General features: G+C 44.2%; 1 protein-coding gene across 2 annotated transcripts in view; it reads right to left on the minus strand.

Annotated features, from left to right (window-relative positions):
- The window catches only part of STXBP6 (syntaxin binding protein 6), a 221,889-nt gene extending 200,386 nt beyond the window's left edge, over nucleotides 1–21,503 (minus strand). The window contains exon 1 of one of the 2 annotated variants that reach the window (XM_074957087.1): nucleotides 21,317–21,503. The gene's annotated coding sequence lies outside the window, so the exon portion shown is untranslated. Of the gene's footprint in view, nucleotides 1–20,351; nucleotides 20,483–21,316 lie in introns of those variants that run through there. The other variant, XM_074957088.1, reaches the window with a different exon arrangement.
- Between the last annotated feature and the right edge of the window lie 1,611 nt (nucleotides 21,504–23,114).

Genomic DNA, 23,114 nt, shown 5'->3' on the forward strand with positions numbered 1-23,114 from the left:
CATTTTTAAGGAAGTTTGTCAAAATTCCAACTTCTGAGTTTTCTACTATAGATATTATTTAGCTGTATATTCAAGCGAGCAGTTCAAGCACTTTGGGACTAGAATGCAGTTTACCTGAACAACAGGGACACCATGCAAGTGAAGAGAACTGTGCCTTCAGGAAAATAAAAGACCTGTGCTGGACACAAACCATCCCCACAGTCTCACCAAATAAGACGTTCAGTTCTTGCCTGCAGTGTGCAGCAATGTTCATAGAGTTTAAGGCCAAAAGGGACAGCTGTATATCACTGGCTACTACATTTCACCAAGTTATCCCTATAGTGAGCTCAGTATTATGTGTTTGAGTAAAGCATAACTGGTTGTCTGAATTTGAAGACCTCAGGTGATAGAAAATCCACCACTTCCTTGTTAGTTTGTTCCAATGCTTAATTACTCTCACTGTGAAAAAACTGTACCTAAATCTTAATTTCAATTTGTCTGGCATCAACTTCCAGCCACTAGTTCTTTTTATGACTTTCTCTGCTAGATTAAAAAGTTCTTTAGTACCCAATATTTTCTTCTTGTGAAGGTATTTACACACTAATGAATTCACCTCTAAAACTTTTTGATGAGCAAAACACACCGAGATCTCTAAGGCTATGTCTACACTACAGCCTATGTCAGCATAATTTGTGTCACTCAGGGGAGTGAACAAACCACCCCCCGAGCAATATAAGTTACACTGACAAAACGCTCATGTGCGCAAATGCTATGTCGGTGGCAGAGCTTCTCCCGCCAACATAGCTTCTGCCGCTCATGGAGGTGGTTGTTTTATGCCGACGGGAGAGCACTCTCCCATTGGCATAGAGCGTGCTCACCAGACACGCTGCAGCGGCGCAACTGCATCGGTACAGCTGTACATGTAGACATGTCCTAAATTTCTCACTGTGAGGCATTTTCTCCAGCCCTCAAATAATTTCTGTAGCTCTTCATTACACCCTCTCCAGTTTTTAAAACAGATTTTTAAAAATGTGGTCACCAGAACTGTACACACTATTCTAGTATCAGTCTCGCAAACGCCACAAAGAGATGAAAAAAAATCACCTCCCTACTCACACCCACTTCTCTTGTTTATACATCCAAGAATCACATGGGCTCTTTTTGCCACAGAATCACACTGGGAGCTCATATTCAGTTCTCTGTCCACTAGAACCCATAAATCCTTTTCAGAGTCACTGCTTTCCAGGATACAGTCCCCTGTTCTGTAGATATGGCCTGCATTACTTGTTCACATTTGGCTGTACTAAAATGCTTTTTGTCTGAATGGGCCCAGGTTACCAAGCAATCCAAATATCCAGACCACTCCACATGACCGCCCAGTCCTCATCATTATTTACCACTTTGCCAATCTTTCCGTCATCAGCGATTAAAAAACTATAAAAAATAATAATAATAAAAAACAGCAGCAATGTTATATTTACTTGCAGGCTGTTGATGAAGATATCGATTCCGCAAAACCCCACTAGAAACACCCCCATTCAAATGATAATTCACCACAGAAGACTACCTTTTGAGATCTGTCAGTTCTTAATCTACTTATTGTGACCTTTATTTATACAGTGTAGTGCTATTCTTTTAAATCAGAATATTGTGCAATTTCTAAGTCAAACACCTTTTAAAAAGTACATCTACAAGGAGACCTGAAGAAGAGCTCTATGTAAGCTTGAATGCTTGTCTCTCTCACCAACAGAAGTTGGTCTAATGAAAGATATTACCTCATCCACATCTATGCAGTTATCTTTAACAAACACAAACTTGTAATTTCACCAAGGAATTACATCAGGTTTGTTTGACAAGCCCTATTTTCCATGTTGATAGGTATTAATTATATTCCTGTCTTTCAATTCTTTATTAATTGCATCCCCTTTCCATTATTTAGCCTGGAACTGATGTCAGGCTTACCAACCTATAGTTACCTGGGTCATTCCACTTGCACTCTCAGAATACTGGTACAACATTAGCACTCGTCCAGTCTTCTGGAAGGATGGTAAAATAGCTAGGGCACCAGCCTAAGACTTGGAATACTTGGAAAATTCCAGAACCTAACATCAGGAAGCCAGAGATAACCTCAGCCAACTCTTTTAGGACTCTTAGTGCAAATTATCCAGGCTTGCTGCTTTAAAAATATTTATCCCCAACAGATGCTAACATCCTCCTCAGTTATTAATGGACTGTAATTTACTCTGTCATTCTCATATGATACAAGTCCATTATCCTGCTTCTTTCCAAATATAGAACAGAAATATTTATGCAATACTTCTTCCTTTTCTGTATTACTAACAATCTCCATCTAATAATGGGCCTGTACCATTGTTAGATTTCTTTTGTTTCTAATATAACATTATTATTATCCTTAAACTGGCCAGCCATGGATTTTTCTGTGATGTCTTTAGCTTCCCTTATCAATTTTCTGCACTTAAATTCTCATTTGTAATTATTGCTTTCTATTACCCTTTTTTTCATTTGTTCTATATTGCTTTTTTATTTCTAATTGCTGCCTTTATTTTACCATTGAACCAAGATGGGCTTTTAGACAAAATTGTTCTCTGGTTGCAGAATTGTGGCTTTTGGATATTTAAACTCGTTAGTAAACTCCCAATTTGGATTCACATTTTTCTGTCTTCTTTTCCTTCCAAGATGATATCATTCAATTTTCCTCAGCCCTCTTGTAGCTCCAAGTATATCTATTACTAGTTGGGAGTACTAGTTCACTTTGACCATATTAAATGTAATAAGGTCATTGTGACAGGTTCGGTCCCGGAGATCCCCTTGGGACTGTCACCTGATGTGCTGAAATGAACTCTGAGCCCATTTTCCCTGCCAGCTTGGGACTTCCAGAACCCTGTCTTGTTGAGTCAGACACGCTAGCCTACTGCAACATGCCCACAAAGCTGCAGGCTTTAAGTGAAAACAGCACAGCAGGTTACCTGTCTCCATCACCCAGACACCCAGTTCCCAATGGGATCCAAACCCCAAATAAATCCGTTTTACTTTGTATAAAGCTTATACAGGGTAAATTCATAAACTATCCGCCCTCTATAACAGCGAGAGAGAGAGATGCACAGCTGTTTGCTCCCCCAAGTATTAATCACTCATTCTGGGTTTATTAATAAACAGAAGTGATTTTATTAAGCATAAAAAGTAGGATTTAAGTGGTTTCAAGTAACAGAAAGAACAAAGTAAGTCACCAAGCAAAATAAAGCAAAAACACGCAAGCCTAAGCCTAATACATGGGTGGCCAACCTGTGGCTCTGAAACCACATGCGGCTCTTCAGAAGTTAATATGCAGTTCCTTGTATAGGCACCGACTCCAATGCTAGAGCTACAGGCCGGGGGGTGCCCACTGCTCAACCCCTGGCTCTGCCACAGGCCCTGCCCCCACTCCACCCCTTCCCTCCCTCTCCCCTGAGCCTGCTGTGCCCTCACTCCTCCCCTCCAGAGCCTCCTGCATGCCATGAAACAGCTGATGGGGAGGTGCGGGGAGGGAGGAAGAGGCACTGATCGGTGGGCAGGAGGCGCTGGGATTAGGGATGCATGGAGCTGATAGGGGGCTGGCGACATATTACTGTGGGTCTTTGGCAATATACATTGGTAAATTCTGGCTCCTTCTCAGGCTCAGGTTGGCCACCCCTGGCCTAATACATTGAGAAACTGATTACAGGTAATCTCTCACCCTCAGAGATGTTCCAATAAGCTTCTTTCACAGAATAGACTCCTTCCTAATCTGGACCCAATCCTTTCCCCTGGTACAGTCCTTGTTAGTTTCAGCAGACATCTCAGATGGTAAGCAGGGGTTCTCTCATGACTGGCAGCCCCTTTGTCCTGCTTTGGCACAAGGCGGGAATCTTGTCTCTCTGGGTCCCCCCCTCTTTCTAAATGGAAAAGTACCAGATTTCAGATGGATTTCATTATCAGGTGACATGGTCACATGTCACTGTAAGACCCCTCGTCTCCATTCCCCATGGGCTGGCCCACACATACACAAGAAGGCTTTCAAGGCCATTTATAACGGATTGTTTCTGGAGCACCCTTAATGGCCTCCACTTAATGTGTTTACATCAATGATACAAGTTTAGATCTTTTTTTCCCTAACTCCAGAAATAGAAATAATACATGCAAACAAATAGGATGAACACACTTAGTAGGTTATAACTTTCTAATGACACCACACAAGGGGGATTTAGCGTAAAGCATATTCCAGTTATATCATATTCATAAGCATATTTCCATAAAACATATGGAGTGTAACGTCACAGTCATGATCACTTGTCCCTATGTAACCACTAACTCCCAGTCCAGCGATGAATTCATGTTTATTATAATGAGGTCCAAACTCATGTTGGGTACAATACCTTTTGTGCTGGAAAGTCACCTATAATTTTTAGAAACTCTAATGATGTTTCACTATTGGTTGCATGAGGCCTCCAGCATGTCCCTCCCAAACTGATGTCCCCGATACCACCACAATTTTTCTTTTCACACACATTACAGACAGATGTCTGAGGAATAACTCATCCTGTTCTTTTATTTGATTCAGTGGTCTGTAACCAACAAATCCCTTCCCTCCCTCCACCCCATTTGGAATACCCCCTCCTTGACTTCATTTATTAGCACATTGATTCTTACGCATTTGAGAGCCTGTGGTTCTGGGTTATCAAATAACTCGGAAATAAGTAATGGTGTCTTTAATGTAGAGTGAAACTCTCCCTCCCTCCCCCTCTTTTGACTACTGTATCCTTCCTGGACAGGTTATAACCAGTGTTTTTAACATTCCAATCCTGTGAATTGTCCCACCAGGTTTCAATAATGCCAATCAATGAGAATTTCCAATTCCTTGTGATTGTTACCCACACTTCCAGCACTGATATATAAATGATTTTAAAAGATCTTTTCACACTCATCATGTAGGCTAAATTTGTTCACAAAACCAAGTTTGAGTTTGTACCACATTTGACTCCTTAGCACTCTCCCTTTGCACGATTAGTTTAATGCCCCCCTAACTACTCCAGCTAGTCTCCAGTCAAGATTAGCTCCCCCCACAGTCTAAGATGCAGGCCATCCCTTTTGTACAGAACTCTCCCCCACTAGAATATAGCCCAATTTATTATTTGGATTACAATAGCACCTAGGAGCCCATTTCCAAACAGAAAGACAGTCCCTGCCCCCAAAGAGACAACAGATGGATGCAGACAGATGGGGAAACAATGAGAGCTTATGGGTCAGCATAATGAGGAATGGTCTCACCACATCATGAGTCCAACCACTGTAAATTTTTTTGTAGGCATCAGAGACAAAAAGAGTTCTGAAGGAGGACAGTGAATTGGTTTTGCAGATGTTTATGGGGAGCTCTTCCCAAGCATTAAGGGCAGCACAGAATATGCATGAAGATGCTGATTTGAAAATTTAACAATTGGCTGATGTCTACTCCCACTATCCTCTGATACTAGCCTCCATCTTCATAGTGAATGAGAGCTGATTGATAGATAGGGTGGGGACAGGCCATGAAAAGCCCTGAAAATGAAGACAAGTAGTTTATGTTTGATACAACAGAGCAGGGGTGGGCAAACTACGGCCCATAGGATTGCTACCCCTGTGGTGCTGCGAGCCCTGCGCCGCTCCCAGAAACGGCCAGCACAACATCCCTGTGGCCCCGGGGGGGGGGGGGGGGGGAAAGAGGGCTCAGTGCACTGCCCTCACCTCCAGGCACCACCCGCCGCAGCTCCTATTGGCCGGGAACAGGGAACCGTGGCCAATGGGAGCTTTGGGGGAGGTACCCACAGGCAAGGGCAGCGCACGGAGCCTTCTGCCCCACCTTCTCCAGGGGCCACAGGGACATGGTGCTGGCCACTTCCGGGAGCAGTACCGCACGGGGCCAGGCAAGGCAGGCAGGTGGGCAGGGAGCCTGCCCTGGCACCAGCACACACTGCTACCACCCTGGAGCTGCTCCAGGTAATCGGCGCCAAGCCGAAGCCCAAACCCCTCCTACACCCTGCTCCCCAACTCCCTGCCCTGCTGCACCCCACACCCCTCCCTGCACCCGTGCCCTGAGCCCCCTGCTGCACCTTGCACCCCAACCCCCTTCCCTGTGCCCCCTCATACACCCCACACTCCTCCTCTGCCCAAGCCCCTTGCCCTGAGCCCCTTCCTGCATACCGCATCCCCTTCTACACTCCGCACTCCCTCCTGCACCCGAACCCCCTGCCCCAGCCCTGCTTGCAATTTCCCCACCCAGATGTGGCCCTCAGGCCAAAAAGTTTGCCCACCCCTGCAATAAATGGGAGCCAGTAAACAGCTACAAAAAGAAGGGACACACAGTCAAAGCAACAGCTAGGAAAATGATCTTTCCAGAAGCATTCTTAATGGATGCAAGGAGGGCAACACTGCATGCATCAAGGGCAGAAAGCATGGTGTTGCAGTAATCAAGATGAAAAGGAGTACTCGTGGCACCTTAGTGCCACAAGTACTCCTTTTCTTTTTGCGAATACAGACTAACACGGCTGCTACTCTGAAACCAGTAATCAAGATGTGAGCTGATGAGAGCTTTATCTGTGTGAATGGCTAGGAAGTCATATCTTGGAGAGTTTATGCAGAAAACACTTGCAAGATTTAGGGTATGTCTACACTTGCAGAGTTTTTGCACTGCAAGTTTCACCGGTGAGAGGGAACCGGTGAAAGTAAAGTGCTGGTTTGTGTACTCACTTAATTCCTCAGTCCTCAGAGAGTGTTTACATCAGCAGCACTTCCATCCCCAATGAGAGCAGTGGTCTAAGGCAGCTATCCCACAGTGCAGCTCTCTCCATTTTGATGATGGGTCTTGTGAGAAGAGGAGGGTAATCACGGGGCATCCTGGGTCCCTGCACAGCCTCCTCTCCCCAAACACTGATCAGCTCCAGTAGCTCATCATTGCTCCAAGCAGGGGATTGTTTGCTCTGTGGAGCAGGCATTGTCACAGGGCCAGAGGATAAGTGAGTACTTGCCAAGAAAACAGGAAGGGGAGTTTCAAAGTTCCCAGAGGGCTTTACAGGGGAGGCACTGATGTCTGTTTACCTGGCATCAGAGGTGCAGAGCTGCTGGCCAGAGTGGTTACCTAGGCACTGTGGGATACCCTCAGGAGGCTAAAAGCTCTGCAAACAGGAAGAACATATCTTCACTTGCACATCACCGGTAAGAGCTGTACGCCTCTCATGGAGGTGGTTTTCTTTTTGCAGTGAAACTCAGAAGTTTCCGTTATCCAGGACCTTTTCATCACCCTGGAGCCAATACCCTCCCGTGGCGGGATCCCCGACCCTGAAGCCAGAGAAATCAGTTCTGGTGAGTGCACATTTGTAACTACAGTACAGGGTTTAAAAGCAATAGTGTTTAATGTTTGATTTGCCCTGAAGACTTGGGATGCATCCGCAGCCAGTACAGCTACTGGAAAAGTCTGTTAACGTGTCTGGGGATGGAGCAGGAATCCTCCAGGGACATCTCCATGAAGCTCTCCTGGAGATAGTCTGCAAAGCCTTTGCAGACTGTTTCTGGGGAGAGCTGCCTTATTTCGTCCTCCACAGTAGGACACTTTACCACGCCAGGCCAGTAGCAAGTAGTCTGGAACCATTGCAGCACAAAGCATGGCAATGAATGGTCCTGGGCTTTGGTCGCATTCAAGCAACATTTGGTCTTTATCTTTCTGTGTTAGCCTCAAGAGAGTGATATCATTCATGATCACCAGGTTGAAATAGGAGAATTTTTGTAAGGGAACAGTAAAAGGACCCCGTTTCATGCTGGGTTGCTTGCGCTTGGCTAAAAGGGATCATCCTGGAGAACAGCCACACGGCTGGGGGTGGGGGTGTGCTGCACATCCACCCAAAAACCGCAGCCCCTCCTTTTAAATGTGAAACCCAACCGGCATTGCTTGCTAAGGGAAAGGATGGCGCTGCACTTTGAAACCATTCCCACATGTTATGAAGGCAGAAGCAGCCAACCCGGTGTACCAAAACCGTGGCTGTCTGGAACCCAAATTCTGTTGCCCAGCCTTTTATGATGTGTCACCATACCGGCAGGCACACAGTATAAAAGGCAAAATGCGACCTTGTACCTAAACCACATGTGCTGTCTGCTGTGAATTGCTTGATTCACTGTGAAAGAATCTCCCTTTTGTTCTCAGAAATGTATCATCTTAAATTTTACTCTCCCTTTTTATCTCCCCCCAGGTGCAAATGTTTCTATGCTCCCCCTCTCATTTCTGTCCCTGAGGTTATTGCAGATTAGAAGTCGAAAAAAACCACACTTGCGATTACATGTTTTCCGAGCTCAAGCAGTCCTCCCACACAGCTGAGTGCATGGAGGCATTCAGTGGCAGAGGCCAGGAAAGTATTAAGTGAGCGCGAAGAGTAGAGGCAGGAGGCGATGCTGAGGCTAATGGGGGAAGCAAACTGACATGATGAAGCATCTGTTGGAGATACAGAAAAGCCAACAAGAGCACAGACCCCTGCTGCATCCATTGTATAACCGCCTGCCCTCCTCCCCTAGTTCCATATCCTCCTCACTAAGACGCCGAGGAACGCTGGGGGGGCTCCAGGCACCCAGCCACTCCACTCCAGAGGACGGCCCAAGCAACAGAAGGCTGTCATTCAAACAGTTTTGTTTTGTAGTGTGGCTACAATAAGCAATGTGGCCTTGTCCTTCCCTCCTCCTGCACCACATCCCACCCGAGCTACCTTGTCAGTTATCTCACTTTTTTAAGAAAGAGAGGTTTCAAAACAATAGTTACTTTATTTCCTTTGCCAGCTGTGATTAAATGGGGGAGGATGGATGGCTTACAGGGAATTAAAATCAACAAAGGGGGCAGGTTTTCAGCAAGGAGCAACACACACAACTGTCACACTGTAGCCTGGCCAGTCATGAAACTGGTTGTCAAAGCCTCTCTGATGTGCAGCTGCGCTCTTCTAATCGCCCTGGTGTCTGGCTGCTCAAAATCGGCCACCAGGCGATTTGCCTCAACCTCCTACCCTGCCATAAATGTCTCCCCCTTACTCTCACAGATATTATGGAGCACACAGCAAGCAGCAATAACAATGGGAATGCTGGTTGTGCTGAGGTCTAACCTAGTCAGCAAACGGCGCTTGCGAGCTTTTAAATGTCCAAAGGCACATTCTACCACCATTCTGCACTTGCTCAGCCTATAGTTGAACTGCTCCTGACTACTGTCCAGGCTGCCTGTGTATGGCTTCATGAGCCATGGGAGCAAGGGGTAGGCTGGGTCCCCAAGGACTTAACTATTGGCATTTCAATATCCCCAATGGTAATTTTCTAGTCTGGGAAGCAAGTCCCTTCTTGCAACTGCTCGAACAGCCCGGAGTTCCTAAAGATGTGAGTCATGCACCTTTCCCAGCCATCCCACGTTGATGTTGGTGAAACGTCCCTTGTGATCCACCAGTGCTTGCAGCACCATTGAGAAGTACCCCTTGCGGTTTATGTATTGGTTGGAAAGGTCGTCCGGTGCCAAGATAGGGTTACGTGTTCCGTTTATCGCCCCACCACAGATAGGGAACCCCACTGCTGCAAAGCCATCCAGTATGGCCTGCACATTTCCTAAACTCACTGTCCTTGATAGCAGAACTTCAGTGATTGCATTGGCTACTTGGATCACAGCAGTCCCCACAGTAGACTTGCCCACTCCAAATTGATTCCTGACTGATGGGTAGCAGTCAGGCGCTGCAAGCTTCCACAGGGCTATCGCCACTCACTTCTCAATTGTCAGGGCAGTTCTCATCTTGGTATTCCTGCGCTTCAGGGCAGGGGAAGGCAACTCACAAAGTCAAGGAAAGTGGCCTTACGCATGCGAAAGTTTCGCAGCCACTGTGAATCACCCCATACCTGCAACACTATGTGGTCCCACCAGTCTGTGCTTGTTTGCCGGGCCCAGAATCAGCATCCACTGTATCAACCAGCCCCACGGCCGCCATGATGTCCCAATTGCCACAGCCCTTGCTTTCAGGAACGTCTGTGTCCATATCCTCATCACAATCGTCCTCGTGCTGGCATCTCTGAGCCTGGTTCTGCACGTACTCCAGGATAATGCGCGAGATGTTTACAATGTTCACAACAGCAGCGGTGAGCTGAGCAGGCTCCATGCTTGCCGCAGTATGGCGTCTGCACAGGTAACCCAGGAAAAAAGGCGCAAAATGATTGTCTGCTGTTGCTTTCACTGAGGCAGGGAGGGAGGGGTGACTGACGACAAGTACCAAAACCACGCTCAATAATGTTTTTGCCCCATCAGGCATTGGGAGCTTAACCCAGAATTCCAATGGGCTGTGAAGACTGTGGAAACTGTGGGATAGCTACCCACAGTACACCGCTCCGTAAGTTGATGCTAGCCACGGTATTGAAAACACACTCGGCCGACTTAATGCACTTAGTGGGGACATACACAATCAACTGTATAAAATCGATTTCTAAAAACTGACTTCTATAAAATTAACCTAATTTCATAGTGTAGACATACCCTTAGCCTCACAGCATCAGAAGGTTGGGACTTATGGGTTATATGTATAGGATACATTAGAAGGGGAACTTTCTTTCCTGGAAGTTGCTAAAGACCACAAAAGATACAGAAATTCATCAAGTGTGCATGAAAGCAAATGAAGCACCCCGTTTCAGCCATAAGTTCCAGTTTTCCAAGAATAGTTTTGAAGTTGTAGTTAGATTCTTCCCAAGTACTGAGAACGCAGCATACATCAAACCCATGTAAGTCGAACTATAATGCTCAGTTCCTGCCTTAGTTTAATATACATTTCATTGTGTTCTGTCATCCCTACAGTTTAGAAGGAGAAAAAACACATGGCAGAGCAATGGGAGCCAGTCCATCCAGCTTTCATTGTAGGCAACTGGAGTCCTTCCATTAACTTCAAAAAGAGTCAAGTAAGTCAATGCATGTTTTTAAAGTTTCAAATCATGCATTTGTATGTGCATATTTTAGACTCTGGTAAATTGAAAGCGATAATCCTCAGGCAGCTTTCTGAGGTATTCAAACTGGTTTGTGAAGCAGGAAGTAATTTCTAAGACATTTATACATTCAGTCTCAGGTGCCTATTTCAAATACAAATCTTGTTTTTTTACTAGGGTCTTGGAAAGTAAGTACCACTTTACAAATTATTTTATTGGGATAAACTAGTCTTCACCCTGTGATGTGCATTTAAAAAAAATAAATAAATCAACAGCTGCCAATGTGTGTTGAACCTGGCAGAATAGAAAATTTAAATACACAAATATTGCACACATTCATTTTTAAATTGGTGTGTTTTAGAAAAGGAGAAAATTGGAACCTAATAAAATAGTCAGAAACAAAAAAAAAAAAAAAAAAAAAAGATTATTTTATTATGGAATTTAATTTCTGTCCTGAATAAGAGAAATAAACACCCGGAGAGTTTTCAAAATGTTCAAGCCACTCATGCTTTTGAAACCTCCAGCAATCACATTTATAAATAGAGTTCTGGTACAGCAATTCCCAGTACTGGTATTACAAAGCTATTGTTAATCCTAAATTTCTATCAGTTATCACGAAGGAGCTAGGATATCAATATCAGACCAGAGCAAAGTATTAGGGTCACAGTCAAAAAGGAGATATGGGGGAAGACAAGCCTGTGCTCTTGAAAACCTCACAGCTCCTGTAATAACCCTGTGATAAGAGATGCTGCCTACAAAACAGTAGGGGATGCCAGTTTTACCTACCATATATTCTCGTTCATAAGCCAATTTTTTTTTTAGTAAAAAAGGGGGTCGGCTTATGAACGGGTATAGAGCAGGAGAGGTGGGACACAGCCCCTCCCCGCAACAGAGGGGGCAAGGAGAGGCAGCACATCCAGCAGAGCCAGAAGGAAAGAGGCGGGGCCAAAGACTCTCCGCTTCTGGCCATGCTGCTCTCCCCCCAGCCTCTGAAGCAGTGGCCTGGCCCCGCCCGCCGGAGTAGGCTGCGGCCAAGCCACCTGGCCTGCCGGAGCAGCTCCAGCCAGGCCAGAGACATCCTCCCCTGACCCACCCCAGCTAAGGTGGGAAGGGATGGGATGAATGTGGGGATCCCGGGCTAGGGGTAGGGTCATGTGTGGGGGTGATCACACGGATTACTCCCCTGACCCCCAGCTTCTCCCACCACCACCAAAAAATTTCCCCACCAGTTGCTGTCCCGGCCCGTCAGGGTAAGCAGCTGGTGGGCCGGGACAGTTTGTTTACTTAGGTTTACCTCCGTGCCTGCGGACGCTCGTGGTAAACAAACCGTCTCTGCCTGCCAGCAGCTTATCCTGATGGCCCAGGAGCCAAAGTTTGCTGCCCCCTGAATTATAGGGTCGGCTTATGAATGGGTCATAAAAAAATTTGCATTTTTACTTATCCATCTTGGGGGGGGGGTCGGCTTATAAACAAACCAGCTTACGATCAAATATATACAGTAATTTGGCAAAGTATAATTTCAGGCTCCTTACTTTGAAAGGACCACTTCCCGATTTGCATCTCAAGAACACAGGAGTCAAAATGCAGAAGAGTGCCTTTTCTTTTATTTCATTTTTTAAATACCATGTTTGTTTTGTTGTTAAAGGACCCAGATGCTTCAGCAATGGATGCATGCATGTATATAAAGAAATGTATAGCCATTTTAAAAAATACTTCCTTTACAACAGAGTCAAGATCATGCCATTACCAAGTGCCAGAAAATTCAATGTAAAGTTGACACCCATGCCAGTGTGAGTTTAAGGGGTATTAGCATCCACGCCAGAATTTCACTGCTTTAACACAGAAGTGTTTACATTATTTTTTAAAAAATATTTATAAAAAAAGCTTTGTAATCTAAACATTATCCTCTAGGGCCTAGCAAGTGCAAATAAATATTCATAACCTACAACAAGGGTAGTCAATAGGCAGCCTGCAGACCAAATCTGGACCGCCAGACACTTTTGAATGGACCCTGAAATCTTTTTATTTACTTATTATCATTATTGGGGGGCTTTATTATTTTCTCTGAAGTCTGGACCTTGACTATACCTTGACAAAGAAACTGGAACCTTGACAAAAAATGACTACCCTTACCAACAGCATTACAAAGCCAAACAGACCAGCACCGTGCTAACGAATAAAAGTCAGACAACAAGACTTATGTAGTTTCAACATGTAAACTGAAGACTAAACACTGAAAAGCAAGAGTAAAAAATAGTACCCAAAAAAAGAATTTCCTTCCTTTATTACTAATTTTTAAAACTCAGTGCAATTGTCACCAAAGGATGTGAAATCTCATGCAACATGCTGGACCTGTTGAACAAATATTACATAATGGAATTTCTGAAATTCCTTTCTGACCCTTCTTGTTTATAACCCAAAACGTGAAAATAATAGTCCTCGTTTTTTTGTCCTAGCTAATGTCATGCAGATATTCTTGTTCGGGTATCAAATCCCTTTTTGAATCCTAGAATTTGTCTTAATATCCTTTTTAAAAAAGCTAAATATAGGAGACCTGTAAATAAGCTGAGAATATACTTATCTACTGTTCTCATGGCTTTGGATATTAGAAAGATGCTATAAAATGCAGTCTCATAATTCCATATTTGCCTATTTAGATATTAGTATAATTTGTTGTATTGTATTTAAGTTTACAATGTTCCTTTTTTTAAAATTAAAAAAAAAATTAGACATGACAGGCCAGATTCTCTCTTGCAGCTGCGCTCTTCTTGGTGCAGGAATGAGTTCAAAGTGTCCAGAGCCAGTAATGGCTTCCCAATTTTGAGGGCCAGTCTGCACCAGCCCTGGAGATCCATAGAACAGCCCCTCAGCATGCAGAGTAGCACTGTTTCAGTGTCATTTTTAACTCAATTGGTTTAACTCCTGGGTGGACAATCTGATTCTGGTTTGAACCAGGCTTGTTTAGGTTTAGTTCCACACAGTTAGAACAAGTATAAATTAAACAGCCATAAATCAAGCAAACTGAAGTAAGTATCAACAAAGGTGTTTGCACCATTTCAACTAGACAGGTTTTAACAAACTGCAAGTTTGTTTGTGAACTAGACCTATGATAAACTTCTCTAGATGTGTTTCAAAGTAGCAGCCGTGTTAGTCTGTATCTGCAAAAAGAACAGGAGTACTTGTGGCACCTTAGAAACTAACAAATTTGAGCATAAGCTTTCGTGAGCTACAGCTCACATTTGCCCCAACCCCTCACACAGAGACAAACACCTACAAGATCTCTATCAAGTGTTCTTACAACTACAATACCCACCTGCTGAAGTGAAGAAACAGATTGACAGAGCCAGAAGAGTACCCAGAAGTTACCTACTACAGGACAGGCCCAACAAAGAAAATAACAGAACGCCACTAGCCGTCACCTTCAGCCCCCAACTAAAACCTCTCCAATGCATCATCAAGGATCTACAACCTATCCTGAAGGACAACCCATCACTCTCACAGATCTTGGGAGACAGGCCAGTCCTTGCTTACAGACAGCCCCCCAACCTGAAGCAAATACTCACCAGCGACCCACACAACAGAACCACTAACCCCGGAACCTATCCTTGCAACAAAGCCCGTTGCCAACTGTGCCCACATATCTATTCAGGGGACACCATCATAGGGCCTAATCACATCAGACACACTATCAGAGGCTCGTTCACCTGCACATCTACCAATGTGATATATGCCATCATGTGCCAGCAATGCCCCTCTGCCATGTACATTGGCCAAACCTGACAGTCTCTATGTAAAAGAATAAATGGACACAAATCAGACGTCAAGAATTATAACATTCAAAAACCAGTCGGAGAACACTTCAGTCTCTTTGGTCACTCGATTACAGACCTAAAAGTGGCAATTCTTCAACGAAAAAACTTCAAAAACAGACTCCAACGAGAGACTGCTGAATTGGAATTAATTTGCAAACTGGATACAATTAACTTAGGCTTGAATAAAGACTACACAAAGTAAAACTATTTCCCCATGTTTATCTCCCCCCACACACACACTGTTCCTCACATGTTCTTGTCAACTGCTGGAAATGGCCCACCTTGATTATCACTACAAAAGGTCCCCCCCCCCCCCCCCAGCTCTCCTGCTGGTAATAGCTCACCTTACCTGATCACTCTCATTACAGTGTGTATGGTAACACCCATTGTTTCATGTTCTCTGTATATATAAATCTCCACACTATATTTTCCACTGTATGCATCCGATGAAATGAGCTGTAGCTCACAAAAGCTTATGCTCAAATAAATTTGATAGTCTCTAAGGTGCCACAAGTACTCCTTTTCTTTTTTTCTCTGGATGTGGTTTGCAGTGTGTCTGCCTAAGTGTGTCATGCATACAGTTTCTTTGTTTTAATTGAATTCTCTCTTGATTAATAATAAATCTTGTTTGTATTTTAAACACTTGAGTATTATGCTGTCTGAGAATTTCGCACAGATGTAAAACCCCCTATAACTTCTAAAAAGCCAGAGTACTAGGAGGGTGTGGTGCAGGCTTCCTTTGAGGTTGAGGATGGAGAGGTCACATATGGAGCAACTGTTTGTGAAAAGTGTTTACCTGCTTAGGGCTTGTCAACACTACAAAATTAAGTTGACTTAAGATAAGTCGAGATACAATCTCTTGCTCCTTCTGTCAGCGGTGCACATCCTCACCAGAAGTGCTTCCACCAACTGAAGTAGGGCATTGTGGGATACTAACAGCTGGAGCCTGTCAGCCCTGCATGGAGCTCACAGCTGGCCCCCACTGCAGCTTAGGTTGTCAGCACAGGGGCAGGAGAGGCCCCAGGTGTGAGCCCAGGCCTGGCTGACAGCTCAGGCTGTCGGCACTTTGGGGGGGGGGGGGGGAAACGGGGACGACACGACACGGGACGGTGTAGCTGTGAGCTCGGGCTGTCAGGGCCAAGGCAGGGGTGGGAGGGAGGCTCCAGCTGTCAGCCCCACTCAGGGCTGACAGCCAACAGGCGATGTAACTAATAGTGTCCACATGGACACTGCATCACCGTAACTACATCGATATAAGCACTACACCTGTTGTGTAGGTGCAGTTATGTCAGGGAGAGGGGGAGAATTACTTCAGTGAACGCAGCATTCTAGAGTAGACACTGACATAATTAGGTCAGTCCTTGCGTCGACCTTTAGATAAGATAGGGTATTTTGTCCTATTTTTATGTGCGAGTTCATTCAAGACCACAGTGATTGTCTAGTTTCACCCACAAGGTAGAGATGGGGCACTGGATGAGGTTCACTACATGTTCTGATAGGCATAGGACCCCTGGATTTTGAAAGGTGTGTTATAGGGCGGGAGGACATATCAATTATCATAGCAGTGAAAATACGGTTGCAGGTTTGTCATCTGTTGTTATGGGAGGTCAAAAGCTTGTCTCTCTCACCAACAGAAGTTGGTCCAATAAAAGATATTACCTCACCCACCATGTCTCTTTCATACCCTGGGACCAACACACCTACAACAACACCGCAAACATGAAGGACTTCATTTATAAAGAAACCTGCTTAAGAATGTGGTAAAACAGAATTTTACCTTAATGCCCAACCATGAAGAATTAGAACATCACAAACAAACAAAAATTATGCCAGAAGTTAATGGAACTGCAGCAACAAGTACACATGAGAGAAAGGAAAGGAAGCACACTTTAATAGATTGCCAAATAAAATGACAAGGGCTTTAAGGAGAAGTTATTGCTCAAATACCTGCATTTTACAAAGGGCCACGGAGCAAAAAAGGATAGACCACTTTACCTTATGAGTACACTATTTCACAAATCTTGTCATTGTGATTATTGCCCAGTGAATGTCCTTTCCAATTTTACTTCTGCTATATATAGCCTTAACGAACATAGTATCTGCTTTCCTGAAAAAGCACGGTCACTACTGTTGTGGTATCTCAGGTCCAAAAACCCCCCTACCAAACTAGTTACCATCCATGGGATACTCCTGAGAGAGTTGGACTCAGGGCCTTTTTCTGAACACCCCCATATCTACATGGCCTATGGCATCCTTCAGGGCAGAGCTCTACCTTTTTCTTATGCTGTAGTTTTATTGTACGTCAGAAAAGATTATTTACTGTATGCGGTAAGCGTCTGTTTCCATTTTGTTCTATTCTCCAGAGGTTGTGGGGATTTATCTGGAATATGACATCTATTTTCAAAATATTGGTTTAGTTGTTTTCTATTAAACAGGTGCCTAGAAGAGGTTTAAAAAAAAATAAAACAAAGATTTATTAGTAGTGGTAAGATATTGCATTGCCCCCAGGTTGTATATGTAGATCTCAGTTACTTGCCTATTCACAAAAAGTTTAAGTGGAAGTTAAGCTGCCTTATTTACATTCACCAGTACAGATAGGGTCAGTGTGGTTGTATATACAGCAATCCACCATATAGGTGGATTTGTAAACTGTCCAGAGTGTATAGCTTCAAGACACAAATTAATTGGAAGATCTACGAGTGCTTCAACTCACACACCTCTTGAGCTCCACAATGTTGCTAAGCTTCAGAGTCAAGGAAAAGTGGATCCAGGAAACACTTGGATGGCTTTGCCATATACACTATACAGCTTTGCCATATACACGACAGAACTGTACAGCTAATGTGATATCAAGACTACAGCAGCCTTCTGCCTCCTGTTCTACATCAAATCGGGGGAGCAACAAACCAAAGCTGGGATGCAAACATTTTTGTCCAACACTGCTGAGAACAACCTTAAACAGACCACTCCCTGATGTGCAATCGCCAAAGTTGGGAGGCAGGGAGGGAGGGGAGAGAGAGAAAGAAATCCACCACTACTGTAGATAGCTCCAAGCTCTACGATACAACCGCATTTGCTCCAACCCCTCAGACAGAGACAAACACCTACAAGATCTCTATCAAGTGTTCTTACAACTACATTACCCACCTGCTGAAGTGAAGAAACAGACTGACAGAGCCAGAAGAGTACCCAGAAGTTACCTACTACAGGACAGGCCCAACAAAGAAAATAACAGAACGCCACTAGCCGTCACCTTCAGCCCCCAACTAAAACCTCTCCAGCGCATCATCAAGGATCTACAACCTATCCTGGAGGACGACCCATCACTCTCACAGATCTTGGGAGACAGGCCAGTCCTTGCTTACAGACAGCCCCCCAACCTGAATTGGAATTAATTTGCAAACTGGACACCATTAAATTAGGCTTGAATAAAGACTGGGAGTGTATGTGTCATTACACAAAGTAAAACTATTTCCCCATGTTTATTCCCCCCCTCGACCCCCCCACTGTTCCTCACATGTTCTTGTCAACTGCTGGAAATGGCCCACCTTGATTATAACTACAAAAGGTTTTTTTTCTTCTCCTGCTGGTAATAGCTCACCTTACCTGATCACTCTCATTACAGTGTGTATGGTAACACCCATTGTTTCATGTTCTCTGTGTATATAAAATCCCCCTACTGTATTTTCCACTGCATGCATCCGATGAAGTGAGCTGTAGCTCACGAAAGCTTATGCTCAAATAAATTTGTTAGTCTCTAACATGCCCCAAGTCCTCCTTTTCTTTTTGCAGATACAGACTAACACGGCTGCTACTCTGAAACAGTAATTACAGTTATTCTATCTAGATTCAGCAATGAACAGGCTTTTATTTATTTCACTGTAGAAGAGAACATGTACATAACATGTAGAAAATGGACCTGGCATGTTTGTTTGTGTGGGGGGGTTGATGAAAGACAGGGCAAAGTACACTCCCACCCCTTATTTGTTTCTGAATGCTATAGTGTAACCTATTGAACACAACAAACACAATGGAAAATCCATGCACTTCTCAGGGAACATTTCTCTTTCAAAAGTTCAACTGGCCAAAATATATAAAGTTTGAAGTGTCATGGGATATTACAAAGAACACCCAAAAAAAAAAAAATCACATCAAACTCCCTAAACAACTAATTATTTTCAACCCATCGTCTGTTTTCAAATCAAAATGTACTGCTGAAAAATCATGAACCTCCTCACAGGAAAATAAGTTGAATTGAGTCTGAGCTACAAGAAAAATCTACTTATCTTAGGGCCTTTTTCAGAACACATCATCATGTTATCTCTAAATGCAATCACTATAAGTGCATCAAACTTTCATTTTACTGATCAGGATCTTTGCCCCAGAAGGCAAACTGACATACCAACAACTCCAGGAAGTTTGTTTGTAGGACTAATTCTTAGAGATAATGGCTTCCACATTCCTCCCTTGGCTGAAGGAGCTGTTAAATTTATCCAGTGTTGGCAAAGTGAGGAAAAAAGCTTCCTATTTGAACATCGATATGGTTAAACCATCACAGGGGTTTCTTTTCTGTTTTTTTCCTTCAAGGGGAATTTATTTTCTTTTGGTGATGGTGGTTAAATTACATTAGAATAGCTACCTACACCTACAAAGAACACTGCTATTAAGAGGACACAGGAAAATTACAGATATGGAGGGTGGGGAAAACTGTCTCTTGCTAAATGTCCAGTGCTGTTTAGTCATCCAATTTAACCAATGCTATGTCTGTTCCTTTCCTCTCACCTTAAGGAGAGAAGAAGAGACACAGCAGGTTTGAGTGACCTCCTCCATAGAAGTGTGCTGCAGCCTTGATTAGATATACCTAGCTGAGGAGACTCAGAGTAGTGCACTGCCCATCCTCCAGTTTCAGTAAGGGGAGATGGAAGAGTCTATTCTTCCTTGTGAATAGGAACAGCAGAATACCTGAGGAGGTACCAGCACTCTTCTTGTCAGATGACCTGGGAGGAGAGAGTCTTTTAAGAATTTCTCTGTTAAATTGCAGAGTACTGAATTTGTTAATTTCTTTGTTAAGTTGCAGAGTGTTGATAACATCAACTCTGCCTCACAATAAAGTTAGACAAAGGATAAAATGAAGGCATTCCTGAGAGATAACTCACATGAGCTGAGATGGAGGTTAAAAGGGGACATTCAGGTGACTAACTTAAGCCATAAAATGTAGACAGTGGAGGAACAGAATGACAGAAGTGAGCTCAAGATTTTTTTTAATGCAAAAGATTCCATTGCAGTGTGTTGGATCTTAACAGCACCACTGAATGAGGCTTACAAATCTAGTGGCACTGTCCACAGTAGATGAAATGGAAAACAGTAAACAGACAACATAATTGTGAGCAAAAGTACCTTGACAATCAAGTGTATTGTTTTAACATGTTTTATAAGTAACACACATAAAGCAGTTTAAAACATTATACACTTATTTTTATCCTGATCTTTATCCCTTTAAGAATCTCACCAGTAGCAAATAAAGGAAAATGACCATTTCTAGACTGCATAATCCTTTCTGGAAGAATTCCCTACCTCTACGTTTAACAGCTATAGGAGAAGCATATTTAGCTACTGAGCAGAAAGATCCCAAGGAAGGAGGACGACGAAGACCACAGGAGCCTTCTCTTCTGCTCTTCTTCTTGGTCCCTCCGCTTTCAAAGCCTTAGAGTGTAAAGGTCAAGGGTAGACAGGCTGAGTCACACTCTGATCTTGGTTACACCAATAGCTCCAGGGACGCTGTCCTGATTTCTACAGAAAGTGCAGCCAATTCCAAACTCTGAGTGGGGGTGCCCACCCCCACGCAAAAATCTCACCCTACCCCAGCCCCCACGCAAAAATCTCACCCCCACCCCGTGAAACCACCAAACAAACACGAAGCAAGAAAAACAAAAGCCACAGTCAGCCACTAGAAACCCGAACGATCAGCCTGTAAATATTTAACTTTTGCTACTGTAAATATCAACACAGGAATGCCGTCAGGAACTGGGAACTGTGCCACCGACATCAATGGGAGCAGGATCTGGCCCTTAAAAACGCACTATCCCAGGCTGATCTCTCCGCGCCAGAGGCTGATCGCAGCACGTAACAATGTGGTTCTCCTAGAAGGAAAGCCGGGCTGGGTTTACACTGGGATGACGAGCCCCAGCCCTTCCACGACTGGCACATGTGGGCTTCCAGAGGCGGCTTAATCCTTCACTCTCGGGGCTGCTACTTCTTCAGACTTCGCGGGAGAACATCGCCCGGCAGCGTCCAAACCCAGCACACCCAGAAAGAAGCGAAACCAGCGGGACAGCCGCTCACCGGAGCCTCTGCACCACAAGAACTTCAGGGCAGCTCAGCTGACTGACACATGCTGCTGCTACTACCCGCAAGTTACACTGGAAATAGCAAAGCCTCCAGTAACTACTGCAGCAGCCACAGCCCTGCCACGCCGCCCTGCCCGCGTGTAACTCCCGGCTGCAGCGGGGCAAAGCAGCAGTGGCCGCGGGCAGACCTACCTTCGTGCCCGGATCCTGCCGCGGCTCTCCGGGCTGCGCGCGCTCTGCCCGCGCTCCGCCTGCCAGCCGAGGGCTCTAGCGCGCCGCTCCCGTACTCGCCGGCGCCTGCCCCGCCAGCCTCCCGCACTCACTCAGCCACCCAGAGCCTCAGCCGCCACGCAGCTGTCAGCCCAGAGGCTTGAGTGCAGCCTCACGTGCAGATGCTGAGCCAATCCAGAGCGCGAGACTGCCCTCCCGCCCATGTGAATTGTGATCGCTCCAAGAGCTTACTTCAGGTTTGGGACTTTCCAGAGGCGGGAGAAGGCGCAGGATCCCAAGTGAGCAGGGTTTTGATCCTGCACAGCATCCTCCTCCCCACCAATGTCCAGTGCAGGCTGGGGGCCAGCAGTGCCCTCTGAAGCAAGAGAGATCGTGTAAAATAAAATATAATAATAACTAATGACGAGGATTGAAAGCATGGACAGAAGGAGAAAGAGAGTGTAAGGGGGAGTGGAGACAGAAATCTTGGAAAGAAGGAAACAGAGAAACCTTCGAGAGAATTCAGAGTAGCAGCTGTGTTAGTCTGTATTTGCAAAAAGAAAAGGAGGACTTGTGGCACCTTAGAGACTAACCAATTTATTTGAGCATAAGTTTTCCTGAGCTACAGCTCATTTCATCGGATGCATAAAGTGGAAAGTACAGTGAGAAGATTTTATACATACACACAGACCATGAAAAAATATACATTGTAAGGAGAGTGATCACTTAAGATGAGCTATTACCAGCAGGAGAGTGGAGTGGGGGGAGAGAAAACCTTTAGAAGTGATAATCAAGGTGGGCCATTTCGAGAGAAGAAAGTGCTGATCATTCAATGGTTTTCCTTCCCGGTTTGAACACTGATGGATATGCAAAAGTGTGTTACAGCAATTCTAAGGTATCAAAACTGTCCATTTAACAACAACAAACAACGACAAATCCTAAACTAAAACCAAGTTAGTGAGAAAAGCTAAAGGAAGAGTAATTGCCCTAAAAGGGGTTTATTTCTCAGTCACTCCTTGAAATCAACAAAGGGAAATCAATGAGAGTTAGGTGGCTAAATACCTTTCAGGATCTGGGCCTTAAACTCAGTAACGCTGTGGTTAAAAACTGAAGCTGGCCAAAAAAAAATCTATCAAAACTTCTTTTTCCCCAGAAAATGGCTATTTTGACAAAACAGAAATTTTCACAAAAAATGTCCATTTTTGTAAAAGAAAAGTCACAGGTTTTTAGTAAAAAAAGATATAATAGTTTGTTTTTTCAACAGAAACACATTTTAAACAAAAATATTTTTGCTTTAGACAAAATAATCTGCACTTTCTTTCACAATCTGCACTATAGTAGTAGCAGGATGTGGCTTTTATTGACTTCCCAGAAAGGGAGGCTTATTGGTACAGGAGCAGCTTAGAGGAATAGAGTCTAAAGCAAACACATATGAACATGAGTGGCTTCACAAATGAGTTGTATTCAGGGAGGCAACTGGCATGTTTGCAGGGCTGGATCTTAAATATAGAATTAAAAGAATTTTGAAGAGGTGGGAAATCCAAACAACATGGAATTCATTTAGAAAATGTAATTCTAGTTTTCTGTATCATAAGCTTCACAATACTAAATTTGCTGAGAAAAGCTGACATTATATCCACCTAGTGACAGAATACAAATGAGTATGGGAAGGAATTTTTGCCTTATTGAATGAATTCAGGGACTGAATCTTAAACAGCAATGGATAATGTTACGGTAGGAAGACACAGTAACTACCAACATAGGCCTTGATCTTGCAATC

The sequence above is a fragment of the Natator depressus genome, chromosome 6 (genome assembly GCF_965152275.1).
Source record: "Natator depressus isolate rNatDep1 chromosome 6, rNatDep2.hap1, whole genome shotgun sequence".
Lineage (NCBI taxonomy): Eukaryota > Metazoa > Chordata > Testudines > Cheloniidae > Natator > Natator depressus.